A 26,544-nucleotide genomic window follows, 5' to 3' on the forward strand; every position below is an offset into this window, starting at 1 on the left:
TTTGCACGAGGTGTTTTGCTATGCCTTCCAGTAACTGAGCTAAGTATGGCGCAAATCGGTATATAACCTAATATAGCTGCCATATAAACCGATCTGGGGTCTTGACTTCTTGAGCCTCTAGAGGGCGCAATTCTCGTCCGATTTGACTGAAACTTTGCACGAGGTGTTTTGTTATTCCTTCCAGTAACTGTACTTAGTATGGCGCAAAGCGGTATATTACCTAATATAGCTGCCATATAAACCGATCTGGGATTTTGACTTCTTAAGCCTCTAGAGGGCGCAATTCTCATCCAATTTGGAAGAAATTTTGTACAACGGCTTCTCTCATGACCTTCAACATACGTGTCCAATATAGTCTGAATCGATCTATAGCTTGATACTGCTTCCATATAAACCGATCTCCCGATTTTGCTTCAAATCGGTTCATAATCTGGTATACCTATCTTGACTTCTTGAGCCAATAGAGCGCGCCATTCTCATCGGATTTGGCTGAAATTTTGCATGAGGTGATTTGTTATTCCTTCCAGTAACTGTGCTAAGTATAGCGCAAATCGGTATATAACCTAATATAGCTGCCATATAAACCGATCTGGTATTTTGACTTCTTGAGCCTCTAGAGGGCGCAATTCTCATCCAGTTTGGCAGAAATTTTGTACAACAGCTTCTCTCATGACCTCCAACATACGTGTCTAATATTGAAATTTTCACAGATGGTACATATTGACCCCGTGGTGAAAATAGGGTACTACATTTTTTGATATCTGAAGGGAGGGCGGACCCTCCCCCTTACCCTAATTTTCAGAAACGCCAGATCTCGGAGATGGGTGGTGCAATTTAAGCGAAATTTTGTGTGCTCTCATATATTACCCTAAAAATAAAAATTTGGTATCCAAATTTCGGATGGGGTACCTAGGGGGGCTGCCCCACCCTAAAACCTACCAAACATATATTTACACCAATCACGACAATATGGGACTCAAATGAAAGGTATATAAGATAAGAAAACGTATCTGGTATCCAATTGTCGGACCAAGTTTTAGGGGGACCACCCCAAGTCCTAAAACCCCCCTAAATCGGACATATTTACCGACCATAGCAATATGGGGCTCAAATGAAAGGTATTTGCGAGTAGAATACGAATCTGATATCCAAATGTAGGACCATGTATTTTGGGCATCACCCCTTCCCCATAACAACCCCCAAAGGGTAAAAATTTTTCGACCATGCCTATGTGTGGCTCAAATGAAAGGTATTTGAGATAAGAAAACGAATTTGATAACCTATTTTGGGGCCATGTGTTTGGGGGACGCCTCATCGTATAAACTCTCCTCAAAACCAATGGTAATATGGGGTTTAAATAAATGGTATTTGAAAGAAGAGCACGATGCTGATATTTTTTCAGGGCCAAGTGTCTGGGGGATCATCATGAGAATATCGGGCTGAAATAAAGTTTATTAAGAATGGAGTACACCTTACATCCAAACTTAAATTCGTAGACCAATAAAGATCATATGGGATTCAGATAAAGGCACTTATATTGTTAAACTGTTAGTTTTCACTAAAAGCTCTTTAATTGTCGAAAATAAATCTTCCAAGGAAACTTTTGTTCCATATAAAGTAAAAGAAGGCGCAGCGGAGCGCGCCCGGGTCAGCTAGTCTTAAATGAAAATAACGACTTTGATAACATTTTGCAGAAGCTTTGACAATGCTAATAAAACATTCCATACCAAATTTCATGCAAATTGGTAGAAAATTGTGGTACCTATGTCCTATGTCCGAAAATCGGTCGATATATGTACTTGGGAGCGACATCAGAATCGCTATGGGCTAAAGAGCTACATGTGGAACATTTCGCGATGATTAGATTACAAATGCGATCTCCACTTTGATTACAAAACAAGTAAGAACGGTCTAAAGTCGGGCAAAGACGCCTTTTTATACCCCATACCACACTGAATATACAGGCTTAAATGTCGTCTTAAAAATTTAGTACAATTTTAAATAATGAATTCCGAAAAAAACCCCGTACTTGTTGTGGGAGTCATTGAGAAAATCGCTGTGCAAAATTTTGAGAAGATCGGTTATTAAAAGCGCTCTTAAAGCCCCTAAAAGACTGGAACTATATCTATTATAAGTGAACCGATTTCAACAAGTCACCTGAGTCATAAGAGATACCTTCGCACAAACTTACGTGAGGGTCAGATAACTAATCACCAAATTATTGCAGTACTAATTAAAATCGGATGAGGCATTCTCTGAAGTGCTCATATATTGGGTTGCCCAAAAAGTAATTGCGGATTTTTTAAAAGAAAATGCATTTTTAATAAAGCTTTGAATGAAATTTGATCAAATATACTTCTTTTACACTTTTTTTCTAAAGAAAGCTAAAAGTAACAGCTGATAACTGACAGAAGAAAGAATGCAATTACAGAGTCACAAGCTGTGAAAAAATTTGTTAACGCCGACTATATGAAAAATCCGCAATTACTTTTTGGGCAACTCAATATTTTATTTTTATACCCTCCACCATAGGGTGGGGGCATACTAATTTCGTCATTCTGTTTGTAACACCTCGGAATATGCGTCCGAGACCCCATAAAGTATATAAAATCTTGAACTTCATGCCATTTTAAATCGATCTAGCCATGTTCATCAGTCTGTCCGTCCGTCTGTCCGTCCGTCTGTCCGTCCCTCTGTCCGTCCGTCTGTCTGTCCGTCCGTCTGTCTTTCGAAAGCACGCTGACTTTCGAAGGAGTAAAGCTATCCGCTTGAAATTGTACACAAATACTTTGACTTACAATAAAATCTTATTGGCTTTTTTAGCTGCAAATTCAAATTTACTGATTTCAGCAATCAGTCAATTTGAATATGCTTAGTTTGTTTGAAAATTTAACTCTTCCTTAAATGAATAAAGAAATAAAAATTGTTGAGAAAACAAATCAAAGGAAAATAAAAAATCACTACTAAAATTCTCATCAAAAATTACTGAGAAGAATTTTTGTTACCAGTCTATATTGCTGCTGTTAATAATTTGCTTCCAAATGGTTTGAGCTTTAAGATGAATGCAGTGCTTTTCTCTTCTAAGCCAAACGAACTGTGTATAAGGAGAGGTCGAACAAAAAGTCAAGTGCCTTATCAGAAAAAAGTAGGAAACTATTGGGTTGCCCAATAAGTAATTGCGGATTTTTTAAAAGAAAGTAAATGCATTTTCAATAAAACTTAGAATTAACTTTTTTTCTAAAGCAAGCTAAAAGTAACAGCTGATAACTGACAGAAGAAAGAATGCAATTACAGAGCCACAAGCCGTTGAAAAAATTTGTCAACGCCGACCATATGAAAAATCCGCAATTACTTTTCTACTTCTATGAGCTACAATGTTTATTGAATTTTATTTCTTATAGTTAAAATATGAGAATTTTTTTCTAGGACCGAATGTTGCTGACTTTTTTCTGAAACAAAATGTTAAAGAAATTATTCTAAAGACAAAGGATATTCGACCCCAAAGTTATACAGAAGTAAGGGCATAACTGTGATACGCTTTAGTGAAAAATCCTGCTTTAGTGAAACTTCATTGAAAGAACCTTTAACTGATGGTGTTATACAATGCAATTGAATTCGCTTAAGTGAAAATCGCTTAACTGAGAGTACCGCTAAACTGAAATATAGTTTTTATGCAAATGCAAGGTCAAATTTTCCCATGAACATTCCATTAAGGAACAAACTTCTCACATATCAATAAGTACAGTCCGATTCTAGTTTAAGCTCAATGATATTGGACCTCTTTTTCATAGCCGAGTCCGAACGGCGTGCCTTAGGGAGACTCCTCCTTAGGGAGAAGTTTTCACATGGCATAGTACCTCACAAATGTTGTCAGTATTAGGAGGGAAAAAGCACCGCTGAAAAATTTTGTTCTGATGGTGTGGCCAGGATTCGAACCCAGGCATTCAGCATCATAGGCGGTTATGCTGACATCTGCGCTACGTTCATATAGTTTCTATATGAAAAGGAAATGGGTGAATAAGTTATTTCTTTGGGAAACTATTGGGAATTTTAAAAAATCGCGTTACCAATAAAATTTGCCATAACATTTTCTGATATATCTATCGCTTATGATAGTGTCTGACATGTTAAGAGTTCTACCCAGCGTTGCTCTACTTCAACTCAAGTTATTTCATACATAATTAGTACGTTGAGGTGAAAATTCGCTGGTACTTATGCTTATATCTCTTAATTGCAAACCAATTTCACTTATCCGAATTACGCTTAACTGAAAATAACGGATAAGTACAACCAACTTTATGTATTTCTAGCGATTCCCTTAGGCAGTTTTGACTGTACTAGTTTAGTGTTTTTTGGTTATGATAAGGGTGCACATAATTTTGCCCAAATCGGTGCACACATCTCCAAGATGTAACATTTTTGAGAATTTAGGTAATGGAGTGGGTCCGCCCTCCTTACGGATATCAAAAAATTTAACTGTGCACAATTTAGGCAAAATTTTGGGGGATTTCTTTTTATACCCACCACCGAAGGTTGGGGGTATATTCATTTTCTCATTCCGATTACAACACATCGAAATATCCATTTCCGACCCTATAAGGTATATATATTCTTGATCAATGCAAAAATCTAAGACGCTAAAGCCATGTCTGTCCGTCTGTCTGTTGAAATCATGCTACAGTCTTCAAAAATAGAGACATTGAGCTGAAACTTTGCACAGATTCTTTTTTTGTCCATAAGCAGGTTAAGTTCGAGGATGGGCTCTATCGGACTATATCTTGATACAGCCCTCATATAGACCGATCCGCCGATTTAGGGTCTCAGGCCCATAAAAGCCAAATTTATTATCCTATTTTGCTGAAATTTGGGACAGTGAGTTAAGTTAAGCCTCTCGACATACTTCTACAATATGGCACAGATCGGTACAGATTTGGATATAGCTGTCATATAGACCGATCCGACGATTTTGGGTCTTAAGCCCATAAAAGCCATATTTATTATTCGATTTTGCTGAAATTTGGGACAGTGAGTTGTGTTAAGACCCTCGACATACTTCTGCAATATGGCACAGATAGGTCAAGATTTGGATATAGCTGCCATATAGACCGATCCGGCGATTTTGGGCTTTAGACCCATAAAAGCCATATTTATTATCCGATTTTGCTGAAATTTGGAACAGTGAGTTGTGTTAGGCCCTCTGACATCCTTCTTCAGTTTGGTTCAGATCGCTCCAGATTTGCATATAGCTGCCATATAGACCGATCCGACGATTTTGGGTCTTAGACCCATAAAAGCCATATTTATTATCCGATTTTGCTGAAATTTGGGACAGTGATATACTTCTGCAATATGACACAGATCGGTGCAGATTTGGATGTAGCTGCCATATAGACCGATCCGGCGATTTAGGGTTTTAGACCCATAAAAGCCATATTTATTATCCGCTTTTGCTGAAATTTGGGACAGTGAGTTGTGTTAGGCCCCTCGACATACATCTCCAATATGGCACAGATCGGTCCAGATTTGCATATAGCTGCCATATTGACCGATCCGCCGATTTTGGGTCTTAGGCCCATAAATGCCACATTTATTATCCGATTTGGCTGAAATTTGGAACAGAGAGTTGTGTAAGGCCCTTCGATATCCTTCGTCAATTTGGCTCAGATCGGTCCAAATTTTCATATAGCTGCTATATTGACCGATCCGCCGATTTTGGGTCTTAGGCCCATAAAAGCCACATTTATTATCCAATTTTGCTAAAATTTGGGACTGTGAGTTAAGTTAAGCTCCTTGACATACTTCTGCAATATGACACAGATCGGTCCAGATTTGGATGTAGCTGCCTTATAGACCGATCTCTCGATTTAGGGTTTTGAGCCCATAAAAAGCGGATCTATTGTTCGATGTTGCTGAAATTTGGGACAGTAAGTTGTGTTACGACCTTCGACAGCCTTCTTTAATTTGGCCCAGATCGGTCCAGATTTGAATATAGCTGTCATATAGACCGATCTCCCGATTTGAGGTTTTGGGCAGATAAAAGGCGCATTTGTTGTCCGATGTGACCGAAATGCGGGGCAGTAAGTTGTGTTACGACTTTCGACATCCTTCTTTAATTTGGTCCAGATCGCTCCAGATTTGGATATAACGTCCATATAAACCGATCTCTCGATTTAAGGTTTTGGGGCCATAAAAGGCTTATTTATTGTCCGATGTCGCCGAAATTTGGGACAGTGAGTTGTGTTAGGCGCTTCGCCATTTTTTGCAACTTGGCCCAAATCGGTCCAGATTTGGATATAGCTGGCATTTAAACCGATATCTCGATTTAAAGTCTTGACCCCATAAAAGGCACATTTATAATCCGATTTCACTCAAATTTGACACAGCTACCATTTTAACGCCCTTGATCTACCCTAATGTTCGCATTCATTTTTAGTCATTCAACCGACTCTTTCGCTAGGTTCGTTCTCTCACTGCTTTCATTTGCTTCACCCCTTTGTTCGTACACCATTACTTTTGGGCTATTCACTCTTTGATTCGTTCGTTCGTTCATTCGTTGGCCCACTTGGTTTATTCGTTCACTATGTTGAACATCAAAACGAAATTAAAAATTTAAAAACACTTTCAGTTCTCAATAAAATGTTCATGTCAGTCATTCAGCCAAAGTCCGTTGAAGAGATGGCAAAATTGCAGCAGCCTCGATAGAGTAGCTCGTTCATGGAATGGTTGCCATGCAACAAAACACCACAAGCAGAGGGGCAGCAACAAAACTAACTACCAAAGAACATCGAAATGAAAATGGAAATTGAAACTGGGCAAGGAACCAGAACAGTTAATTCGATTATTGAAGGCCAGTGAGCGAGGATGTGACTTACAACGCAGACGAGGACGTGCCAAATAGGAAAGAGGCAGATATATGCACTGCATTATCCTTTTTGTCATGAAAAAAAACCGAGAACTACGATATTTTAAGAAAACTTTGTTAAAATAATAGATTTTGTTAGATTGTTTCAGAACATGTAGCAGATTAGACTGTAATTAGTTGCGAAAAGGATTTTTACATTAGCACTCATTTTGGGACGATGGGAAATTGGTGGTGGCACGTATCTGTCAAAAGTTTTTAATTCCCGATTTGGAATGTTGAATAGATAATAGCTGGTTATTAGTCGCTAGTATATGAGGTAATTGAGAAGTCGGTAAGCCAGCAGAATGTGGGTAGATGATGAAGGATACGCTAATACCGTTTTTTACAAAAGTGGCAAACATTTCCCTTAATATAATCAAGCTTTATTGCTTGTGCATCAATGAGTGCTGTCGGGCTTAAGTTTAAGCTCAATTATAAATGAACTAATTTTTGAGTCGAAAGATGTGCTGCTGTGCGACACCTCTATATAGAACACTAACCGAACCGGGCCCGCTCCGCTGCGCCTTTTTTAACTCTCTAATATCTTTGCCCATGAACATTCCACCTGTTGCTTAGTGGAATGTTCATGGGCAAAATTTGCATTTGCACTCATTGATGTGTGAGAATGCCCCTTCTCGGTTGCTGGTGGTAATGATCTTCCTTAGGGTAATGTTCTCATTAAGGGAGGGATGGCACCTCAGAAATTTCGCCTCAAATATGGATATTAAATTTGTGCTGCACTTCCAAATCCCTTTAATTTTAGCCCCATAATGCCATGGCCGGTAAATATGAACCCTGTGGAGGGTGTTTTGGGGGCTGGTGGCCGCTTTTTTCCTGAAATAGATATCAAATTCGTTCTTTATTCCCAACGGAAATGAAGTTCAGTTTAGGGGGTTGCTTTAGGGGGTACCCCAAAACAAAACACTTGCTCCAAAATTGGATACCAAATTAGTTTTCTGCTCTCAAATACCTTTCAGTTAAGTCCCATATTGTCATAATGGATGAAATAACACATTTGACTATCTTTGGGAGGAAAAGCGCCACCTAGACTTGAACGCAAATTTTAATGTCATATTCGTAATCTACTCCCTAATACCTTTCATTTGAGTGCCATTATTTGCCCATTTGGGGGTATTTGGGGTTGGGCGACCTCCCATTACTTGGACCTAATGTTTTATGCCATATTACGATTCGAAAACTACTCCTGAATACCTTTCATTTCAGCTCCATATTGAAATGAATGTCCAATATGTCTGTTTGGGGAACTTTTTGGGTTGGGGGAAAGTCCCGCTGGGTACTTTGACTCAAATTTGAATACCATATTCGTATTCTACTCTCCAATACCTTTCATTTGATAACTATATTGTCCCGATCGGTCCACTTTTGATTTTGGGTTGTGTTTTTGGTATAAGGGGGAGGGTCCGTCCCCCTTCCGATACCGAAAACTTATATAGCCTATGTTTCTTTCAGACCAACCTACAAAATATGCGAAAATTTCGAGAAAATCGGTTCTGCCGTTTTTCAGTCTATACGGAACAAACAAACCGAGTCCCATATACCCGTGATTGGCTAATATGCCCATTTTGGGCGTTTTTGTGGGGCTGGGGTGACCCCCTATACTGCGACATGAATTTGTATTCCACATTTGTTATCTAATCCCGCATATTTTTCATTTAATACTCATATTGTCCTTATCGGTCCACTTTTGATTTTGGGTGGGGTAACGGTGGAGGGTCCTCCCTCTTCCGTTATCAATAAATTATAAAGCCTATTCCTATTTACTGACAATATTCGTAATCTACTCCCGAATACCTTTCATTTGAGTTCCATATTGTCATGATCGTCAAATAAACCTATTTTAAGGGGTTTTGGGGCTGGGGCCCCACAGGTACTTGGACCCAACTTTTATTATTAAATTCGTACTCTACTCTTGATTACCTGTCATTTGAATCCCATATTGTCCCGATCGGTGCACTTTTATTTTTGGGTAGTACTTTTGCGGTAAGGGGGAGGGTCCGCTTCCCTCCCGATATCAAAATTTTAAGGTAATCGGTTCTGCCGTTTTTGTGTCTATACGGAACAAACAAACAAACACAAATTGAATTTCATATATAAGAAGATATGAGGATGACCACCATTGGCAAATTGTATGATGATCTCGTCAGGCATTTAACGCCTTAAAAGGACATGCTTATTTATGCAAGACGGAATCATCAAAAATTTTTTATAGGTAGTAATAGCTCCTACATAAACAAAGAGCTAAAATTCGACTTCCTAAGCCACTTAAATATTACATTTTTATACGAATTGTTAAATTTGACACACTATAACAGGCAATATAGATAACGATTATGTTTTTAATTGATTCATTAATACTCTCATAAATCCATACCCCATCGACTAGACTTTTGGTCACTTTCATTAAAAATTTCACCACCTTCACACCTGACCAAATTATTGTAAAACTAACTTAAAACTAATGCCTCTTGGCCCATTTATGTCAATGGCGGTTATCACTATTGTAACCAAGACCAGCGGCAAATTGAATCTATTCTATGCTCTGACATAGTCCACATGGCGATGACCAAAGCGGACCATACAGCCATCAGCAACAACATCAGAGCGAAAAGCGTAATTATATCTCGCGGCTTATCCACAATCTAAAATAATGAACATTTAATCTTTTAATGGATGAGGAAAATGAGTTAGCGGCGAAACTGACCTTGTCCAACACACAATTACCTACACCAATACATAAGAGCACAGATTCGAACACACACACGCCAACATCAGTGCTCACGCACGTCGTTAGTAATGACAATTATGAGCAGAGTGTAGGCTGGAAACTTTAGAGGTTTACCATTAGGAGGCCTCTTAGAAAACTAAGACAAAATTTCAATGAAATGTATTCAAAAACATATATGAGTACAAATTTTTATTACGATCAAATTTTTATACTCACTACCGTAGGATAGGGGGTATATTCATTTAGTCATTCCGTTTGCAACACATCGAAATATCAATTTCCGACTCTACAAAGTATATATATTTCGGATCGTCGTAAAATTCTAAAACGATTTAACAATGTCCGTGTGTCTGTCTGTCCGTCCGTATGTTGTAAGAGTGATTAAGAGAGCCTTTAAAAATTGAGATATTGAGCTGAAATTTGGCAGAGGAACGTCATTTTGATGCACGCTGGTTAAGTTCTGGAAAGGGCCAAATCGGCCCATATTCATATTTATCGGTCTATATAGCTGCTATATAGACCGATTTGACGATAAAGGGTTTAATGCCCATAAAAACTTAATTCTTCATTTGATTTTGCTGAAATTTGGAACAGTTAGTAGATTAAGGCTTCCCGACAACTGACCCAAATATTGTTCAGATCGGACTATATTTAGATATAGCTACCATATAGACCGATCTACCGAAAGCTTTATTTATTACCCGATTTCGTGGAAATAAGGCTTCCCGACAACTGACCCAAATATTGTTCAGATCGGACTATATTTAGATATAGCTACCATATAGACCGATCTACCGAAAGCTTTATTTATTACCCGATTTCGTGGAAATAAGCAACAGTGGGTTATTTTAAGCCTCCCCACATCTGACCTGAATATGGATTAGATCGGTCCATATTTAGATATAGCTGTCATATAGACCGATCTCCCGATAAAGGGTATGAAGCCCATAAAAGCTTTATTTATTACCCGATTTCGCTGAAATTTAAAACAGTGAGTTATTTTAAGCTTTCCGATATCTGATCTAAATATGGATTAGATCGGTTCATATTAAGATATGGCTGCTATATAGACCGATCTGCCGATAAGGGGAATGAAGCCCATAAAAGCTTTATTTATTACCCGATTTCGCTGAAATTTAAGACAGTGCGTTATTTTAAGCCTTCCGACATCTGACCTAAATATGGATTAGATCGGTCCATATTTAGATATAGCTGCCATATAGACCGATCTCCAGATAAAGAGTCCGAAGCCCATTAAAGCTTTATTTATTACTCGATTTCGCTGAAATTTAAAACAGTCAGTTATTTTAAGCTTTCCGACATCTGATCTAAATATGGATTAGACCGATCTCCTGATAAAGGGTCTGAAGCCTATAAAAGCTTTATTTATTAATCGATTTCGTTGAAATTTTAAACAATGCGTTATTTTAAGCCTTCCGACATCTGACCTAAATATGGATTAGATCGGTCTATATTTAGATATAGCTGCCATATAGAGCGATCTCCCGATAAAGGGTCTAAAGGCCATAAAAGCTTTATTTGTTATCCGATTTCGCTAAAATTTGGAATAGTGCGCAGTTTCAAGCCTCCCGACATCCGAAACAAATATGGTTCAGATCGGACTATATTTAGATATAGCTGTCATATAGAGCGATCTCTCGATAAAGGGTTTGAAGCCCATAAAAGCGTTATTTATTACCCGATTTCGCTGAAATTTGAAACAGTTAGATTTTCTGAGTCTCACGATATCCGACTTTAATATGGTTCAGATCGGTTGGATATATCTGCCAAAAAGACCACTACATTGTTCTACAAAATTGAATTGTGATATATATATCAGACTCAATGTTCGTGCCGAACTTAGGTGCTTAAGTTATCCAATTTTCATCGGATTGTGACGAAATGGAGTTTACATATATACCCGAGGTGGTGGATATCCAAAGTTCGGCCCGTCCGGACTTAGGTTAGCATGTCTGCCTGGGTTCAAATCCTGGCGAGATCATCAAAAAGCAAATTTTCGGCAGTGGTTTTCCCCTCCTAATGCTGGCAACATATGTAAGTTACTATGCCACGTAAATGCTTCTCTATTAAGAAGAAGAGCAAAGCGGCATGCCTTTCGGATTCATCTATAAAAAGGAGGCCCCTTATCATTGGGCTCAAACTTGAACCTGTCTGCACTTATTGATATGTGAGAAGTTTGCACCTGTTCATGGACAATATTTGAAATATGATCCAGATCGGTCCAACAGACCATATATTGGGTTGCCCAAAAAGTAATTGCGGATTTTTCATATAGTCGGCGTTGACAAATTTTTTCACAGCTTGTGACTCTGTAATTGCATTCTTTCTTCTGTCAGTTATCAGCTATTACTTTTAGCTTGCTTTAGAAAAAAAGTGTAAAAAAAGTATATTTGATTAAAGTTCATTCTAAGCTTTATTAAAAATGCTTTTACTTTCTTTTAAAAAATCCGCAATTACTTTTTGGGCAACCCAATATAACACGTATGTTTAAGGCCATAGAAGAAGTCGTTGTGCAACCAAAGTCGGTTGTCGACAGAAGAAGTCGTTCAACCAAATTGGATAATTATTGCACCCTGTAGAGGCTCAAGAGGTCAAATCGGAAGATCGGTTTATACGGAAGCTATGTAAGGTAATCGACCGATTCTGACCGAACCTAACACAGTTGTTGGAAGTCAGAACGGAACACCATATGCAAAATTTCAGCCAAATCGAACAAAAATTGCGGCTCGTAAGGGCTTAAGAAGTCAAATCGGGAGATCGGTTTATATGGGAGCTATATCAGGTTATTGGCCGATTCCGACCGTACCTCACTCAGTTGTTGGATGTCATAACGGAACACCATATGCAAAATTTCAGCCAAATCGGATAAAAATTGTGGCTTGTAAGGGCTCAAAAAGTCAAATCGGGAGATCGGTTTTTATGGAAGCTATATCAGATTATACACCGATTCGGACCGTACTTAGTATAGTTATTGAAAGTTATAACGGAACACCACATGCAAAATTTCAGCCAAATAGGACAAAATTGCGGCTTCCAGAGGCTCAAGAAGTCAAATCGGGAGATCGGTTTATATGGGAGCTATTTCTTAATCTGGACCGATATGGCCCATTTGCCATCGCGAACGACCTACATCAATATTAGGTATCTGTGCAAAATTTCAAGGGGCTAGCTTTACGCGTTCGAAAATTTTTTACCGCTCAGATCGACAGATAAAAAGTTGTGGAATAATTTCAAATTTTTTCGCCGTTTGGCCCACTGTGCGACACTTCATAATGACAATTCATTTAAATTTGAAAAAAAAACCCCGATAATAAAGCTGTTATAACTTTGTCTCTCAAATAAGGCCCTTGAGTAGATGAGCTTACGTTTGTTACGCACCTCTGGCTATGCCCATACATCGACACTCACTCCCATAAACATGTGTGCACACAAATGCATGAGCATGGGGGCATGCGTTCACATATTGGCTGCTGTTACTCTGTTGTTTGTAGTACTCGTAATGATTGGGCCAAAAGTTATTTATATTGCATGACACGCCACAACACAACCCCACAATGACAAACACAAAACGAAAATGTAATAAAAATTTAACATTGATATCGGCAACCATAAACAACGTCCTGCCATTAATTATTGACAGGAAAAATATTAAATAATTCGAAAAGGCATTTAAATAAATATAAACGCTAGAATTACAAATGCATGGAATCAGGGAAGCATTTATGGCTAAGGGATTTGTTTTTGGGAAAAGATTGGTCCATAAATGAAAAATGGTTAGATTCATAAAGAAAGGATTTCGGTGGGTAGAAGTCCCACCACAGCAATTCTGCGGAACCTTGCGGTGAATGAAATCCTGTTGGATTTCGGCGGAGATGGCATGAAGATAATCGCTTATGCGGTCGAAGTTGTGTTGATGGTCCTAGGCAGGTCACTGAGGAGATTGTCTCAATGGGCTACCAGAAATGGAGTGAGGACCAACCTAAGGAAGACGGATCTGGTGCTCTTCACTCGCAGATACAACGTATCTCAGTTCAGACTCCAGTCAGTGGACGGGATTATCCTGCTGCTGTAGAAAAAACCAAAGTACCACTGAAACTTAAAATAGGCAATTTTTTTTTAATTGGAAAAACTCCTCGAGTTCTCAAATTCCAAAGCCCAATTTTTTTTTTTACTCTATATGTCCCCTAAACCCATGGAAAAAATGTTTTGCAGCTAGCATAATTTGCAGCCCCCACAGCAAATGTACAAAAAAATAGCAATTTGGACACTATCTTTGCCCGAAATGGGTATTTTGGGCATTTGTGCGAAAATTTTTGGGGAACTATTTGCTTTTGGTTTTTTAAAGGCTTGAACTTTCCATTAAGGAACAGGGGCAAACTTCTCACATATCAATGAGTGCTGTCCGATTCATGTTTAAGCTCAATGATAAGGGCCTCCTTTTTGCAGCCGAGTCCGAACGGCGTGGTGCGTAGTGCGACACCTCTTTAGAGAGAAGTTTTTACATGGCTGCCATATCAAATGGTACAGTACCTCCCAAATATTCCCAGCATTAGGAGGGGATAACCACCGCTAAAAATTTTCATGATGGTCTCGCCAGGATTCGAATCGAGGCGTTCAGCGTAATAGGCGGACATGCTTACCTCTGCGTTACGGTGGCCTCTTTTGGACAGTTTTTGGCTGCAAAATTCAAACAGAAATTTGAAGATTTGTTTTGATACCCTCCACCATAGGATGGGGGGAATACTAATTTCGTCATTCTGTTTGTAACACCTCGAAATATTCGTCTGAAACCCCATAAAGTGTATATATTCTTGATCGTCATGTCATTTGACCGTCCGTCTGTTCGTATGTCTGTCTATCGAAAGCACGCTAACTTTCGAGGGAATAAAGCTCACCGCCTGAAATTTTGCACAAATACTTTTTTTTAGTGTAGGTCGGTTGATATTGTAAATGGGCCAAATCGGTCCATGTTTTAATATAGCTGCCATATAAACCGATCTTGGGTCTTGACTTCTTGAGCCTCTAGAGGGCGCAATTCTCGTCAGATTTAACTGTAATTTTGCATGAGATGTTTTGTTACGACTTCCAATAACTGTGCTAAGTATGGCGCAAATCGGTACATAATCTGGTATAGCTGCCATATAAAGCGATCTGGGATCTAGACTTCTTGACCCTCTAGAGAGCACACTTCTAGTCCGATTTGACTGTAATTTTGCATGAGGTCTTTGGTTACGACTTCCAATAACTGTGCAAAGTATGGCGCAAATCGGTACATAATCTGGTATAGCTGCCATATAAACTGATCTTGGATCTTGACTTCTGGAGCCTCTAGAGGGCGCAATTCTCGCCCGACTTGACTGAAATTTCGCATGAGGTGTTTTGTTATGACTTCCAATAACTGTGCTAAGTGTGACGCAAATCGGTACATAACCTGATATAGCTGCCATATGAACCGATCTTGGGTTTTGACTTCTTCAGCCACTAGAGGGCGCAATTCTCCTCCGATTTGGCTGAAATTTTGCACGTGGTGTTTTGGTATCACTGCCAACAACAGCGCAAAGTATGGTTCAAATCGGTCCATGTTTTAATATAGCTGCCATATAAACCGATCTTGGGTATTGACTTCTTGAACCTCTAGAGGGCGCAATTCTCATCCGATTTGAGTGAAATTTTGCACGCAGTTTTTTGGTATCACTTTCAACAACTGCGCAAAGTATGGTTCAAATCAGTCCATGTTTTGATATAGCTGCCATATAAACCGATCTTGGGTCTTGACTTCTTGAGCCTCTAGAGGGCGCAATTCTCGTCCAATTTGACAGAAACTTTGTACGTTGTGTTTTGGTAGTACTTCCATCATTTGCGCTAAATTTGATTCAAATCGGTTCATAAATTGGTACAGCTGCCATATAAACCGATCTTGGATCTTGAGCCGCTAGAGGGCGCAATTCTCATCCGATTTGACTGAAACTTTGCACGTAGTGTTTTGGTAGTACTTCCAACATTTGCGCTAAGTATGATTCAAATCAGTTTATAATCTGGTATAGCTGTCATATAAACCGATCTTGGACCTTGACTTCTTGAGCCAATAGAGAGCGAAATTCTCATCCGATTTGGCTGAAAGTTTGCATGATGTGTTTAGTTATGACTTCCAATAACTGCGCTAAGGATGGCGCAAATCGGTACATAGCCTGATATAGCTGCCATGTAAACTGATCTTGGGTCTTTACTTCTTGAGTCTCTAGAGGGCGCAATTCTCATCCGATTTGGCTGAAACAAGATAAGTGTCCTTTGTTAGTAGTTGAACTACCGATATACCACTGTGCCGTTTCATTTGTTTCATATAATTTTTCAGGCTCTGTTGACTTTTATGAAATATCGCATAAGTAAAAACCTTTTGTTTTTCCTTTCCCATTTGTTTGAATTCAATCAAGTTTTCCCTAAAAATGACTGACTATTTTTCTTTTAAGTCCTACTCTCTCAATCCCATTGCCGACAATTAATCATACGAGATGAGTACATTAATTTTACTTAACCAGTCCTTAACAATTGTCTCATAGTATAAATTAAAGAGCAAATGTGATATTTCCTTGCCATTACAGCTTAAATCGCTTTATTCTCATTGCAATCTTTACTTTGGTCATTTGCCATTACAGTGTCGGTGTTTCTTCGGGTTCTCCTCACTTTCTCTCTGACTCTCACTTTCGCCTTCAGTCTTCTATTTTAATTGAATTTTAACGTTTCAGAATAAACGAGGCACCATAGGGATGATGATAGCCTCCGTAGCCTGCATAGCCGCCATAGCCTGCGTAAGCGCCAGCCGTATAGGGGGATATATAGTGGGCTGCGCCTAACGAGCCATAGTAGGGGCTTGCATACGCGCCATAGTAGGGTGAAGCAAAGCCAGCCGTGTATGGTGAGGCCACACCAATCACCGGAGATGAGTAGACCAAGGGTGATGAAACGATGCCGGGCTTAGCAGCAGCCAGGCCAACAATGGCCATTAAGCACAAAATGAACTGTAAGCATGTTAATGGACTTTAATGAATGGAATGGCATTCATTATCTGCCAAGGATGAATTTCCTGCGTGTCAACCAACCGAGAGTTGAACGGAGCAAATTCAGTTGCCAGGATACTTACAAATTTCAACATTTTCCTAGTAAACTCAAAAAAGGGTCCACGACTACAATGGGGCTGTATGAAAACGGAAAAAATGAAAATGACCAACTGTTGGCAAACGCTAGAATTGGGTTACTGTTTGATAAACACAAATCTGCAAAGACTTTTATATAAAAACGCTAATAGAGATGCAGACACGCACCTCGAGTAGCCCCTAGATTAGCACACTCATTAATGACACCAAAAAACCCGCCCCCCAACAACTGACCATTCTAGCTGAGCTAATGATTTGGGGTTCATTATCTGAAATGCGAATACGAGTATTTGTCTAAATTATTTGCACTGCTGTGATTCAACTGTCGAATTAGCTTCATATCCGCTGTTTCCCCACACCATGGGACCATGGTGGAGACAATGTAAAAGAATCCACATATATCAACGAAATGCCACACTAGGCGCCACTACACAAAGGTCGCCAGCTATGACACGATCACTGACCGGCTTGTGTGTTATATTTGCCCGCTTTAGGTGGTGGCAAGGGTTCACACCAAGAATACTAATTTGATTTTATGCTCATGACTTTGTCCGTCCGTCTGTCTGTCTGTCCATCTCACATTGGCTTCTTACAGGTAGTTGGTTCATTTACTTTGGCTGCCTTTACCATAGCCTTAGGATTGCCCAAAATTAAATTCAAGTAGACAAGCTGTCGTTGCTCATTTGTGCGGTAGGTCTTTATTTTGTGTGGGCCATTTGTCTTTTGTTTGCCCTGTATTTGTCATTGTTTGCCTTGGCCATTGTGTATCGCATTATATTTTTCTTACTAATTAAATTATTAACAAATGTGGAAAATTATATTAACAAAATATAAACTACACTTGGAGTAGGGGGAGTAGCTAAGTTCTTAAATAGCAGCATATACACTGTAAGGTCATCACAACAAAGTACTGAAGATTTTCTATAGAAATTAAATTACGAAGAAATTTATTTTTCGCCGGCGTTTGCTACAACAAAAAGTAAAAAGGCATTAAGTTCGGCCGGGCCGAACTTTAGATACCCACCACCTCGGGTATGTATATAAATCCCCTTTCGTCACAATCCGATGGATAACTAGAATAAAAATTGGATAACTTATGTACCCAAATTCGGCTTGAGAGTACGCCTCTGCACTCCTCAATCTCTCTGCCAAATGGAGTTTACATAAGAGATAAAACAAGTAAAAACGTGCTAAATTCGGCCGGGCGGAATCTTGGGATTCGGGCCGAAAACATGGATTCTGCTAAAAATGTATACAAAAGAAATTTTTTTGAAGGGCATAATTTGATTCTACATACCAAAGCTTCTAGGATCGGAACATGGATGGAGAGACCGGTTAACATGAGAGTTATTTCAGTTTATAGACTGATTTGAACCGTATATGGCACAGTTTTTGGAAGTCGCAACAGAACACCGCATGCAAAATTTCAGCCAAATTGGACAAAACTTGCGGCTTGAAAGGGCTCAAAAAGTCAAATCGGGAGATCGGTTTATATGGGAGCTATATCAGGTTCTAAGCCGATTTGGACCGTACTTGGCACAGTTGTTGGAAGTCATAACGGAACACCATATGCAAAATTTCAGCCTAATCTGACAAAACTTTCGGCTAGTAAAGACTCAAAAAGTTAAATCGGAAAATCGGTTTATATGGGAGGTATATCAGGTTATAGACCGATTTGGAACTTACTACGCACAGTTATTGGAAGTCATAACGGAACACTATATGCAAAATTTCAGCTAAATCGAACAAAAATTGTGGCTTGTAAGGGCTCAGGAAGTAAAATCGGGAGTTCGGTTTATATGGGAGCTATATCAAGTTATCGACCGATTCGGACCGTACCTAACATAGTTGTTGGAAGTCATAATGGAACACTATATGCAAAATTTCAGCCAAATCGGATAAAAATTGCGGCTTGTAAGGGTTCAAGAAGTAAAATCGGGAGATGGGTTTATATGGGGGGTATATCAGGTTATAGGCCGATTTGGACCTTACTACGCACAGTTGTTGGAAGTCATAACAGAACACCATATGCAAAATTTCAGCCAAATCGGACAAAAATTGCGGCTTGTAAGGACTCAAAAAGTCAAATCAGAAAATCGGTTTATATGGGAGCTATATCAATTTATCGACCCATTCGAACCGTACCTAACATAGTTGTTGGAAGTCGTAAAGGAACACCATATGCAAAATTTCAGCCAAATCGGATAAAAATTGCAGCTTGTAATGGTTCAAGAAGTAAAATCGGTAGATCGGTTTATATGGGAACTATATCAGCTTATGAACCGATTTGGACCGTACTTGCCACAGTTATTTGAAGTCATAAGCGAACACTACATGCAAAATTTCAGCCAAATCGGACAAAAATTGCGGCTTCCAGACGCTCAAAAAGTCAAATCGGGAGATCGGTTTATATGGAAGCTATATCTAAATCTGAACCGATATGGCCGATTTGCAATCCCCAATGACCTATGTCGATATGAAGTATCTGTGCAAAATTTCAAGCGGCTAGCTTTACGCGTTCGACCGCTATCGAGATTTCAACAGACGGACGGACGGATGGACGGACGTTCATGACTAGATGGACTCAGAGCGTCGAGACGATCAACAATGTATTGGGTTGCCCAAAAAGTAATTGCGGATTTTTCATATAGTCGGCGTTGACAAATTTTTTCAACGGCTTGTGACTCTGTAATTGCATTCTTTCTTCTGTCAGTTATCAGCTGTTATTTTTAGCTTGCTTTAGAAAAAAAGTGTAAAAAAAAAGGATATTTGATTAAAGTTCATTCTAAGTATTGTTAAAAATGCATTTACTTTCTTTTAAAAAATCCGCAATTACTTTTTGGGCAACTCAATATATAAAGGGTGATTTTTTTGAGGCTAGGATTTTCATGCATTAGTATTTGACAGATCACGTGGGATTTCAGACATGGTGTCAAAGAGAAAGATGCTCAGTATGCTTTGACATTTCATCATGAATAGACTTACTAACGAGCAACGCTTGCAAATCATTGAATTTTATTACCAAAATCAGTGTTCGGTTCGAAATGTGTTCAAATTTTGACAAATTTTGTTCAGCGATGAGGCTCATTTCTGGTTGAATGGCTACGTAAATAAGCAAAATTGCCGCATTTGGAGTGAAGAGCAACCAGAAGCCGTTCAAGAACTGCCCATGCATCCCGAAAAATGCACTGTTTGGTGTGGTTTGTACGCTGGTGGAATCATTGGACCGTATTTTTTCAAAGATGCTGTTGGACGCAACGTTACGGTGAATGAACACATTTCGAACCGAACACTGATTTTGGTAATAAAATTCAATGATTTGCAAGCGTTGCTCGTTAGTAAGTCTATTCATGATGAAATGTCAAAGCATACTGAGCATCTTTCTCTTTGACACCATGTCTGAAATCCCACGTGATCTGTCAAATACTAATGCATGAAAATCCTAACCTCAAAAAAATCACCCTTTACTTTATTGGTTCTTAGACGTATATTTCGAGGTGTTATAAACGGAATGACTAGATTAATATACCCCAATCCTATGGCGATGGGTATAAATAGTCTAGTCTATAAATAGTCTCTCTTAGTCTCTAGACTAAGCCTATTGAAATTGGAAAAAATCGGTTCAGATTTGGATATAGCTCCCATATATATGTTCGGCCGATTTGCAGTAATACAGCAATAAAATGGTCATTTGTTAACCGATTCTCTGGAAATTTGGAAAGAAGGATTTTCTTATGCCTCTCGATATTACTGGTGAATTTCATAGAAATCGGTTCAGATTTGAATATAGCACCCATATATATGTTCGTCCGATTTGCAGTACTAAAGCAATGAAATGGTCATTAGTTAACCGATTCTCTCGAAATTTGGAAAGAAGGATTTTCGTATGTTACTGGTGATGTTACTGGTGAATTTCATAGAAATCGGTTCAGATTTACATATATATTTCTCATATATATGTTCGTCCGATTTGCAGTAATACAGCAATTAAATGGTCATTTGCTAACCGATTCTCTCGAAATTTGGAAAGAAGGATTTCTTATGACTCCCGATATTACTGATGAATTTTATAGAAATCGGTTCGGATTTGGATATACCTCCCATATATATGTTCGTCCGATTTGCAGTAATACTGCAATAAAATGGTCATTTGCTAACCGATTCTCTCGAAATTTGGAAAGAAGGATTTCTTATGACTCCCGATATTACTGATGAATTTTATAGAAATCGGTTCCGATTTGGATATAGCTCCCACATATATGTTCGTCCGATTTGCAGTAATACAGCAATAAAATAGTCATTTGTTAACCCGTTCTCTTGAAATTTGTCAGGAAGGATTTCCTTATGACTCCTGACATTACTGGTGATTTTCATAGAAATCAGTTCAGATTTATATACAGTTCTCATATATATACATCGCCCGATTTTCACTCCTAGAGCCACTACAAGTGCACTTATTCACCAATCTTCCCAAAATTTTGTACAACACTTTCCCCGACGACTACCACATTATTTGAGAAGTTTGTTTGAAATCGGTTCAGATTTGGTTATAGCTCCCATATATATGTTGGTCCGATTTTGAGAAATATTGCAATAAAGTGTTCATTTGTTAACCGATTCTCTCGAAATTTGGCAAGAAGGATTTTCTTATGACTCTCAATATTACTGGTAAATTTCATGAAAATCGGTTAAGATTTAGATATAGCTGTCATATATATATCGCCCGATTTGCACTCCTACAGCCATTGCAAACGCATTTTTGACCAATCTTGCCAAAACGCTTTCACACCACGCTTTCCCCGGCGACTAGCACATTTTTTGAGAAGTTTGTTTGAAATCGGTTCAGAATTAGATATAGCTCCCATATATATGTTCGTCAGATTTTGGATAATTTCCAAAAATGATGTAATTTGAACCTACAGTTTGAACCTATTTGCCCAAAACTTGATACGGATTGTTTAATAACCCATCCGAAAACATCCGCCGAAGTCCATCTACATTGGTTCAGAAGTGGATATAGCTCCCACATTGTACTTATATAGTAGATGTAGGGCATTATACAGTCGGCACCGCTTGACTTTTGCCCTTCCTTACTGGTTTTCTAATGAAAATATCTTTCAAATGGTTTTCTTCCATTATCCTATCCAAAAGATAATGCAGCAATGTATTGCCCCACATGTTGGCTAAGTTAAATTAGCCAACTTTCTAATGGATCAGTTAACTGTAATAGGTTTTGAATGTTTTCCGTGACACATTTCCTTAAGCTACCTTAAAAGATTAGGAAAATTGAATGTATTTATGAAAGTTTTCAATCCATCATCATATTGTTGGTGTTTCATTTTACTAATCAATGTTTGTATGGCAAACACTAATGGAGGCCATTTAATGGGCAAAATAAAATTCGTATGGTCGCAAGGTTTTTTTTTTTTGTTTGTCAGTGCTTGTCCTAAATAAAGATTTATTCTTTTTTTGAAGACTTTGAAAGTCCTGCAAACACCATCAGACATTTCCATTGAAAACTTTGGCAAGAACCAATTTATCATTGTGCTATGCATGGATATTCGTTTCGTTTTTTGTTTGGGCTTTTATCAAATCTTCAAATCTCCAATGATTTTCACACAAAATTTATTATTTTTTCCCAAAGAATAGAATATCCCCGAGTTGGCGGGTTTACGATGTTGTTCCTTCTTCCGTTTTTTTTTTGCAAAGCAATCAAATCCAAAATGATTATCGTACGTTTCATTTGTCTATCTTTGTAACACTCCTTCATGTTTGTTTTGGCATCATCATTATCATGTGGGGGATTGGGGAGGAAATTTGTATGCCCTACGTCAATGCTGTGATACAGTGTGGTATGACTTATGTTAGGTTGAAAAGAGGGTGTGGATATAATTCCGTCCCATGCCCCTATGGATATATTGGGTTGCCCAAAAAGTAATTGCGGACTTTTCATATAGTCGGCGTTGACAAATTTTTTCACAGGTTGTGACTCTGTAATTGCATTCTTTCTTCTGTCAGTTATCAGCTGTTACTTTTAGCTTGCTTTAGAAAAAAAAGTGTAAAAAAAGTATATTTGATTAAAGTTCATTCTAAGTTTTATTAAAAATGCATTTACTTTCTTTTAAAAAAAACCGCAATTACTTTTTGGGCAACCCAATACTTACTTATTTTAATTGGCTATGACAGAATATTTATTCCACTAGTCGAACGTAGAATAGCGTTCCAAGCGCCTCGATCTTCTGGGCTCATTCTTAAATCTCTGACACCAAGTTTCGTGGGGTCTCCCACCACTTGATTTTTCCATCGGGCTTTTGGTCTTCCCGGTTTGCGTGTACCACCGTGTTTGCCTTCAAAAGATTTCTTTGCTGGAGCTTCTTCATCCATTCTGACAGCATGACCTAGCCAACGCAGCCGTTGTATTTTGATGCACGTAACTATGCTATCGTCGTCATACAGCTCGTGGTTCATACGTCGCCTATATTCTCCATTCACGTAAACTGCTCCATATATTTTACGAATAATCTTTCTCTCAAACACTCCAAGTACTGCCTCATCTGCTTTCACAAGTACCCATGCCTCAGAACCATATAACAGCAAGGGTACTATCAATGTCTTGTATGGTGTAGTCGTCGTCTGTCCAGAGGTGGCCTTGCTTCTAAACTGCTTACTTAGTCCAAAGTAGCATCTGTTTGCCAGTATTATTCTTCGCTTAATCTCAAACCTGGTGTCATTCGTTTCGGTCACGGCGGTGCCGAGGTATATAAAGTTACCGACTGTCTCAAAGTCGTGGTTCCCAGCCTTCTTCATTGTCTTTGTCTGCTCGGTTATACAAGGCATTTTTTGGAGTTAAAACCATCCATTTCATCTTATCTCCATTTACTGCCAGACCAATTTTCACTGACTCTCTCTTTTGATTCTTTCAAAGGCTGCAGTAACTACTTCCGGTGACCGGCCTAGGATATCGATGTCGTCGGCATAGGCGAGTAGCATGTGCTCACTTGTTATTAGTGTACCATATCTATTCACATCTGCTTCTCGTATAATCTTCTCCAGCAGAATATTAAAGAGATCACACGAAAGGCTGTCTCCTTGTCTGAAACCTCGTTTGGTATTGAATTGTCCGGAGAGATTCTTTCCTATTCTTACTGAGGAACGCGTATCAACAAGTGTCATCCTGCAGAGTCGTATTAATTTTGCAGGGATACCAAACTCAGACATGGCTTGAACTTCCTTTGAACGTAAATGGCTATCGAAAGCGGCTTTATGATCAACAAAGAGATGATAGGTGTTGATTCGTCCTTCTCATGTCTTTTCCAGGATTTGGCGCAGTGTGAATATCTGGTCCAGGGTGGATTTAGCAGGTCTTAAGCCACATTGATAGGGGCAATTTATCTCATTGACTATAGGTTTCAATCTTTCACACAGTACGCTCGAGAGTATTTTGTATGCGATGGGAAGGAGACTTATTCCTCTGTAGTTGGCACATTCCGTCTTTTCTCATTTCTTGTGTACGGGACATAGCAAACTCAGCATAGTTTGCAATCATCGGGTATGGGTTCTTCTAGCCAGATTGCTCAGACAAGCTGATGCATACGCCCTATCAGCGTGTCGCCTCCGATCTTAAATAGTTCAGCGGGTAATCCGTCTGCTCCTGCTGCCTTGTTGTTCTTTAGTCGGGTCACTGCTATTTGAACCTCATCCTGACTAGGAGGTAAACATTCTATACCATCATCAGGGATTGGTTCTGCGGTATGCCCTTCGCCGCCAACGTCGGACACTAGCAGTTGGATAAAATGTTCTTCCAAATATCCTCAGCATGTTATCTGTGTCAGTTACCAGATTTCCTTCTTTGTCTGCAGAAGGATGTGCCTGCACCAAAGCCATCGGTTTGATGTTTAATTTTTTGATAGAATTTCCGAACTTTATTCTGACTCCTGGACATCTCAATTCGCTCACACTCACGTCTTTCCATTTCCTTCTTATTTCTGCGGAATAGACGTTTCTCCTCTCTCCTTTTCTCCCGATACCTCTCCTTCGTCTGGCGGGTTGCTACTGATTGCAGGGTTGCTCTATATGCCGCATTCTTGGCAGCTCGACACTCTTGGTCGTACCATGGGTTTCTTCTCCCGATACCTCTCCTTCATCTGTCGCGTTGCTACTGATTGCAGGGTTGCTCTATATGTCGCATTCTTGGCTTCAGTAGCATCTTGACACTCTTGGTCGTACCATGGGTTTCTTGGAGGAGGCTTCCGGTACCCAAGTTCGGATTTCGCGGCATTTTCCTTGGAGTGTATTGCCCACTGCAGAAAGAAAAAGGAAATGGAAAGACGTGAGTGTGAGCGAATTGAGATGTTTGCCACTGCACCATTATGTCATCGGAACAAGGAGTGCTTTCATCAAGCAGTTGGGTCAGCCGAGTGGAGTACGCCGCTGCCATTTGTTGTTGTGTTTGCAGCTTTTCAATGTCCAGCTTCCGTGCAGTGTCAGAGCCTTTGCTGCAACAAGGTAATGATCCGAATCTATATTCGCTCCACGGATCGATCGTACATTTAATACGCTGGATGAATGCCTTCCATCTATCACAAGGTGTGATCAATTTGGTTTCTCGTGTTTTGATCGGGTGACAGCCATGTGGCTTTGTGAATATTTTTATGTTGAAATTTGGTGCTACTAACTACCATGCCTTTTTGCCGCAGCGAAATCTATCAGCCTCAACCCATTGCAAATGCAAATTTGTTGCCCATGAACATTCCACTAAGGAACAGGGGCAAACTTCTCACATATCAATGAGTGCAGTCCGATTAAAGTTTAAGCTCAATGATAAGGGGCCTCCTCCTTTTTATAGCCGAATACGTAGGGCGTGCCGTAGTGCGACACCTCTTTGGAGAGAAGTTTTACATAGCATAGTACCTCACAAATGTTGCCAGCATTAGGAGGGGAAAATCACCGATGAATATTTTTTCTGATGGTCTCGCCAGGTTTCGAACCCAGGCGTTCAGCGTCATAGGCGGACACCTCTACATAGTGGCCTCCACCCATTACTGGACGTTATATCGTGGAGGCTAAACTTTCCCACTGTTGGACCAAAAATGTCTTCCTTCCCTACCTTCGCATTAAAATCTTCCAGAACGATTTTAATATCATGGGCGGGGCAGCGGTCATATTCTCTCTCTAGGCGCTCTCTTCCGTCGGGGCATGGGCACAAATAAGGCTGATGTTGAAGAATTTGGTGTTCAGCGTCATAGGCCGACACCTCTGCGCCACGGTGGCCTTCACCAATTACTGGACATTTTATCGTGGAGGCTAAACTTTCCCACTGTTGGACCAAAAATGTCTTCTTTCCCTTTTTTCGCATTAAAATCTCCCAAACTGTTTTAATATCATGGGCAGGGCAGCGGTCATATTCTCTTTCTAGGCGCTCTCTTCGGACGGGGCATGGGCACAAATAAGGCTGATGTTGAAGAATTTGGCTTTTATGCGGATTGTGGCTAGCCTCTCAACCATCGGAGTAAAGGTGTTTCAGTCTCCGACTAACCACAAATCCTTAGCCAAATTCATGCCTCGTGTTATGGCAGCTGGAGTATAGTTCGTCGCCGTTTGGTGTTGTAGTGACGTCATTCCCAGTCCATCTCACTTCCTGTAAGGCGGTAATATCTGCCTTGTACTTCTCTAATACATCCGCCAGTGCGTATACTGCACCTTCTCTATAAAGAGTGCGGACATTC

The 26,544-nt window shown here is 39.5% G+C and overlaps 1 protein-coding gene across 4 annotated transcripts in view; it reads right to left on the bottom strand.

Annotated features, from left to right (window-relative positions):
- LOC106085248 (phosphatase and actin regulator 1) overlaps positions 1-26,544 on the bottom strand; it is a 784,344-nt gene that overhangs the window by 626,861 nt on the left and 130,939 nt on the right. The gene's annotated exons all lie outside the window — the stretch shown is intronic.

This window comes from Stomoxys calcitrans, chromosome 1, assembly GCF_963082655.1.
Source record: "Stomoxys calcitrans chromosome 1, idStoCalc2.1, whole genome shotgun sequence".
Taxonomy (NCBI): Eukaryota; Metazoa; Arthropoda; class Insecta; order Diptera; family Muscidae; genus Stomoxys; species Stomoxys calcitrans.